The sequence below is a fragment of the Ovis canadensis genome, chromosome 15, assembly GCF_042477335.2.
Source record: "Ovis canadensis isolate MfBH-ARS-UI-01 breed Bighorn chromosome 15, ARS-UI_OviCan_v2, whole genome shotgun sequence".
NCBI lineage: Eukaryota > Metazoa > Chordata > Mammalia > Artiodactyla > Bovidae > Ovis > Ovis canadensis.
In genome coordinates, this window is record NC_091259.1 from 773,830 (window position 1) to 780,014 (window position 6,185).

The following is a 6,185-nucleotide window of genomic DNA, read 5'->3' on the forward strand; positions in this document are numbered from 1 at the left end:
TAACTTCCCTAGCGCTCTCCTCCCCAGCAGAGACGTGTGCAGCTGGTTGGGGCCTGGCCCAGCCTGCCGGGGTCCCGCCCACAGCCCCAGATCAGGACAAGCAGCCCCTGAGCAAAGACCTGCAGGAGACGTAGAGCGCCCCCACCTGGAAGCCGAGTGAACAGCTGGCGAGGAGGCGAGCCCCCTCGAGCGAAGAAGAGGTAGCCCAGGCTCGTTAGGCTCAAGCCCTACTTGGCTGGAGCCGAGTGCGCCTCCAGGTCGGCAGAGCTCCAGCTCTGCTCAGAGGCCCGATCTGGCAGAGTTGCTGGCGCGAGGCTGCACTGCCCTGGGCAAGCCTTGCCCAGACTTGCCTCGCTGCTAGGCTTCCTGCCCAGGAAGGAGCCGGCTGCGCGAGGCTGGGATTCGCCACTGGCGGCTTCCTGGCCGCAGCTGCGCTCCTGCCTCGCCTTTGAACCTAGGCCCCTGGCTTCCTTTGGAAGGTCTTAGGGGCCGGTGTCTTGCACACTGCCAAGGGCTCCAGCAGGAAGAGCTCTGTGCCCGGGAAAGGAAGAGATAGTGCAGGGCTCCTTCAGCGGTTGCTTGGCCGCCCAGACTCAGCGCCAAACGGAGTGCACCAGGCTCCCAGGGCCCCTGGCTGGGGTCTGCAGCCCCGCACACCCAGAGGCTGACTCCCTGGGCGCCCAGCAGCTGCCTCACGTAGCTTCCCTAGCGCTCTCCTCCCCAGCAGAGAGGTGTGCAGCTGGTTGGGGCCTGCCCCTGAGTGCCTGTGCTCCCGCCCACAGCCCCAGCTCAGGGCAAGCAGCCCCTGAGCCAAGACCTGCAGGAGGCGCAGTGCGCCCCGACCTGGAAGCCGAGTGAAGAGCTGGCGGGGGGGCCAGCCTCCTCGAGGGAAGAAGAGGCAGCCCAGCCTCGTTTGGCTCAAGCCCTACTTGGCTGGAGCCGAGTGCGCCTCCAGGACGGCAGAGCTCCAGCTCTGCTCAGAGGCCCGTTCTGGCAGAGTTGCTGGCCCGAGGCTGCTCTGCCCTGGGCGAGCCTTGCCCAGACTTGCCTCTCTGCTAGGCTTCCTGCCCGGAAGAAGCAGGCTGCGCGAAGCTGGGAGACGCCACTGGCGCCTTCCTGGCCTCAGCTCCGCTCCTGCCTTGCCTTTGCACCTAGGCCCCAGGCGTCCTTTGGGAGCGCTTAGGGGCCGGTGGCTTGCACACTGCCAAGGGCTCAAGCAGGAAGAGCTCTGTGCGAGGGAAGAGAAGGGCAGTGCAGGGCTCCTCCAGCGGTTGCTTGGCCGCAAAGACTCAGCGCCGCACGGAGTGCACCAGGCTCCCAGGGCCCCTGGTAGGGGACTGCAACCCCACACACCCGGAGGCTGACCCCCTGGGCGCCCAGCAGCTGCCTCTCACACGTAGCTTCCCTAGCGCTCTCCTCCCCAGCAGAGACGTGTGCAGCTAGTTGGGGTCTGGCCCAGCGTGCCTGGACACCCGCCCACAGCCCCAGCTCAGGGCAAGCAGCCCCTGAGCCAAGACCTGCACGAGTCGCTGAGCGCCCCCACCTGGAAGCCGAGTGAACAGCTCGCGGGGAGGCGAGGCCGCTCGAGGGAAGAAGAGGCAGCCCAGCCTCGTTTGGCTCAAGCCCTACTTGGCTGGAGCCGAGTGCGCCTCCAGGTCGGCAGAGCTCCATCTCTGCTCAGAGGCCCGATCTGGCAGAGTTGCTGGCGCGAGGCTGCTCTGCCCTGCCCAAGCCTTGCCCAGACTTGCCTCGCTGCTAGGCTTCCGGCCCAGGAAGGAGCCGGCTGCGCGAGGCTGGGATTCGCCACTGGCGGCTTCCTGGCCGCAGCTGCGCTCCTGCCTCGCCTTTGAACCTAGGCCCCTGGCTTCCTTTGGAAGGGCTTAGGGGCCGGTGTCTTGCACACTGCCAAGTGTTCCAGCAGGGAGAGTTCTGTGAGAGGGAAGGAAAGGCAAGTGCAGGGCACCTCCAGCGGTTGCTTGGCCGCCCGGACTCAGCGCCGAACGGAGTGCACCAGCCTCCCAGTGCCCGTGGCTCTTGTCTGCAGCCCCGCACATCCGGAGGCTGACCCCCTGGGCGCCCAGCAGCTGCCTCACACACGTAGCTTCCCTAGGGCTCTCCTCCCCAGCAGAGACGTGTGCAGCTGGTGGGGGCCTGCCCCTGCGGGCCTGGGCTCCCGCCCACAGCCCCAGCTCAGGGCAAGCAGCCCCTGAGCCAAGACCTGCAGGAGGCTCAGAGCGCCCCCACCTGGAAGCCGAGTGAAGAGCTGACGGGGAGGCGAGCCTCCTCGACGGAAGAAGAGGCAGCCCAGCCTCGTTTGGCTCAAGCCCTACTTGGCTGGAGCCGAGTGCGCCTCCAGGACGGCAGAGCTCCAGCTCTGCTCAGAGGCCCAATCTGGCAGAGTTGCTGGCACGAGGCTGCTCTGCCCTGGGCGAGCCTTGCCCAGACTTGCCTCGCTGCTAGGCTTCCTGCCCGGAAGAAGCAGGCTGCGCGAGGCTGGGAGACGCCACTGGCGCCTTCCTGGCTTCTGGTCCGCTCCTGCCTTGCCTTTGCACCTAGGCCCCAGGCGTCCTTTGGGAGGGCTTAGGGGCCGGTGGCTTGCACACTGCGAAGGGCTCAAGCAGGAAAAGCTCTGTGCGAGGGAAGAGAAGGGCAGTGCAGGGCTCCTCCAGCGGTTGCTTGGCCGCCAAGACTCAGCGCCGCACGGAGTGCACCAGGATCCCAGGGCCCCTGGCTGGGGACTGCAACCCCGCACACCCGGAAGCTGACCCCCTGGGCGCCCAGCAGCTGCCTCACACACGTAGCTTCCCTAGCGCTCTCCTCCCCAGCAGAGACGTGTGAAGCTGGTTGGGGCCTGCCCCTGCGTGCCTGGGCTCCCGCCCACAGCCCCAGCTCAGGGCAAGCAGCCCCTGAGCCAAGACATGCACGTGTCGCTGAGCGCCCCCACCTGGAAGCCGAGTGAACAGCTCGCGGGGAGGCGAGACCCCTCGAGGGAAGAAGAGGCAGCCCAGCCTCGTTTGGCTCAAGCCCTACTTGGCTGGAGGCGAGTGCGCCTCCAGGTCGGAAGAGCTCCAGCTCTGCTCAGAGGCCCGATCTGGCAGAGTTGCTGGCGTGAGGCTGCTCTGCCCTGGGCAAGCCTTGCCCAGACTTGCCTCGCTGCTAGGCTTCCTGCCCAGAAAGGAGCCGGCTGCGCGAGGCTGGGATTCGCCACTGGCGGCTTCCTGGCCGCAGCTGCGCTCCTGCCTCGCCTTTGAACCTAGGCCCCTGGATTCCTTTTGAAGGGCTTAGGGGCCGGTGTCTTGCACACTGCCAAGGGCTCCAGGAGGAAGAGCTCTGTGCCAGGGAAAGGTAGGGCTAGTGCAGGGCTCCTTCAGCGGTTGCTTGGCCGAACAGACTCAGCGCCAAACGGAGTGCACCAGGCTCCCAGGGCCCCTGGCTGGCGTCTGCAGCCCTGCACACCTGGAGGCTGACTCCCTGGGCGCCCAGCAGCTGCCTCACACACGTAGCTTCCCTAGCGCTCTCCTCCCCAGCAGAGAGGTGTGCAGCTGGTTGGGGCCTGCCCCTGAGTGCCTGGGCTCCCGCCCACAGCCCCAGCTCAGGGCAAGCAGCCCCTGAGCCAAGACCTGCAGGAGGCGCAGTGCGCCCCGACCTGGAAGCCGAGTGAAGAGCTGGCAGGGAGGTCAGCCTCCTCGAGGGAAGAATAGGCAGCCCAGCCTCGTTTGGCTCAAGCCCTACTTGGCTGGAGCCGAGTGCGCCTGCAGGACGGCAGAGCTCCAGCTCTGCTCAGAGGCCCGATCTGGCAGAGTTGCTGGCGCGAGGCTGCTCTGCCCTGGGCGAGCCTTGCCCAGACTTTCCTCGCTGCTAGGCTTCCTGCCCGGAAGAAGCAGGCTGCGCGAGGCTGGGAGACGCCACTGGCGCCTTCCTGTCCTCAGCTCCGCTCCTGCCTTGCCTTTGCACCTAGGCCCCAGGCGTCCTTTCGGAGGGCTTAGGGGCCGGTGGCTTGCACAATGCCAAGGACTCCAGCAGGAAGAGCTCTGTGCGAGGGAATAGAAGGGCAGTGCAGGGCTCCTCCAGCGGTTGCTTGGCCGCCCAGACTCAGCGCCGCACGGAGTGCACCAGGCTCCCAGGGCCCCTGGCTGGGGTCTGCAGCCCCGCACACCCGGAGGCTGACCCCCTGGGCGCCCAGCAGCTGCCTCACACACGTAGCTTCCCTAGCGCTCTCCTCCCCAGCAGAGACGTGTGCAGCTGGTGGGGGCCTGCCCCTGCGGGCCTGGGCTCCCGCCCACAGCCCCAGCTCAGGGCAAGCAGCCCCTGAGCCAAGACCTGCAGGAGGCGCAGAGCGCCCCCACCTGGAAGCCGAGTGAAGAGCTGGCGGGGAGGCGAGCCTCCTCGACGGAAGAAGAGGCAGCCCAGCCTCGTTTGGCTCAAGCCCTACTTGGGTGGAACCGAGTGCGCCTCCAGGACGGCAGAGCTCCAGCTCTGCTCAGAGGCCCGATCTGGCAGAGTTGCTGGCGCGAGGCTGCTCTGCCCTGGGCGAGCCTTGCCCAGACGTGCCTCGCTGCTAGGCTTCCTACCCGGAAGAAGCAGGCAGCGCGAGGCTGGGAGACGCCACTGGCGCCTTCCTGGCCTCATCTCCGCTCCTGCCTTGCCTTTGCACCTAGGCCCGAGGCGTCCTTAGGGAGGGCTTACGGGCCGGTGGCTTGCACACTGCCAAGGGTTCCAGCAGGGAGAGCTCTGTGAGAGGGAAGCAAGTGCAGGGCACCTCCAGCGGTTGCTTGGCCGCCCAGACTCAGCGCCGAACGGAGTACACCAGCCTCCCAGGGCCCGTGGCTCTTGTCTGCAGCCCGGCACACCCGGAGGCTGACTTCCTGGGCGCCCAGCAGCTGCCTCACACACGTAGCTTCCCTAGCGCTCTCCTCCCCAGCAGAGACGTGTGCAGCTGGTTGGGGCCTGGCCCAGCGTGCCTGGGCTCCCGCCCACAGCCCCAGATCAGGACAAGCAGCCCCTGCGCCAAGACCTGCAGGAGACGCAGAGCGCCCCCACCTGGAAACCGAGTGAACAGCTGGCGAGTAGCCGAGCCCCCTCGAGGGAAGAAGAGGCAGCCCAGCCTCGTTTGGCTCAAGCCCTACTTGGCTGGAGCCGAGTGCGCCTCCAGGACGGCAGAGCTCCAGCTCTGCTCAGAGGCCCGATCTGGCAGAGTTGCTGGCGCGAGGCTGCTCTGCCCTGGGCGAGCCTTGCCCAGACTTTCCTCGCTGCTAGGCTTCCTGCCCGGAAGAAGCAGGCTGCGCGAGGCTGGGAGACGCCACTGGCGCCTTCCTGTCCTCAGCTCCGCTCCTGCCTTGCCTTTGCACCTAGGCCCCAGGCGTCCTTTGGGAGGGCTTAGGGGCCGGTGGCTTGCACAATGCCAAGGACTCCAGCAGGAAGAGCTCTGTGCCCGGGAATGGAAGGGCTAGTGCAGGGCTCCTCCAGCGGTTGCTTGGCCGCCCAGACTCAGCGCCAAACGGAGTGCACCAGGCTCCCAGGGCCCCTGGCTGGGGTCTGCAGCCCCGCACACCCGGAGGCTGACTCCCTGGGCGCCCAGCAGCTGCCTCACACACGTAGCTTCCCTAGCGCTCTCCTCCCCAGCAGAGACGTGTGCAGCTGGTTGGGGTCTGCCCCTGCGTGCCTGGGGCCCGACCACAGCCCCAGCTCAGGGCAAGCAGCCCCTGAGCCAAGACCTGCAGGAGGCGCAGAGCGCCCCGAACTGGAAGCCGAGTGAAGAGCTGGCGGGGAGACCAGCCTCCTCGAGGGAAGAAGAGGGAGCCCAGCTCGTTTGGCTCAAGCCCTACTTGGCTGGAGCTGAGTGCGCCTCCAGGAAAGCAGAGCTCCAGCTCTGCTCAGAGGCCAGATCTGGCAGAGTTGCTGGCGCGTGGCTGCTCAGCCCTGGGCGAAACTTGCCCAGACTTGCCTCGCTGCTAGACTTCCTGCCCAGGAAGGATCAGGCTGCGCGAGGCTGGGAGACGCCACTGCGCTTTCCTGGCCTCAGCTCCGCTCCTGCCTTGCCTTTGCACCTAGGCCCCAGGCGTCCTTAGGGAGGGCTTAGGGTCCGGTGGCTTGCACACTGCCAAGGGCTCAAGCAGGAAGAGAACTGTGCGAGGGAAGAGAAGGGCAGTGCAGGGCTCCTTCAGTGGTTGCTTGGCCGCCCGGAC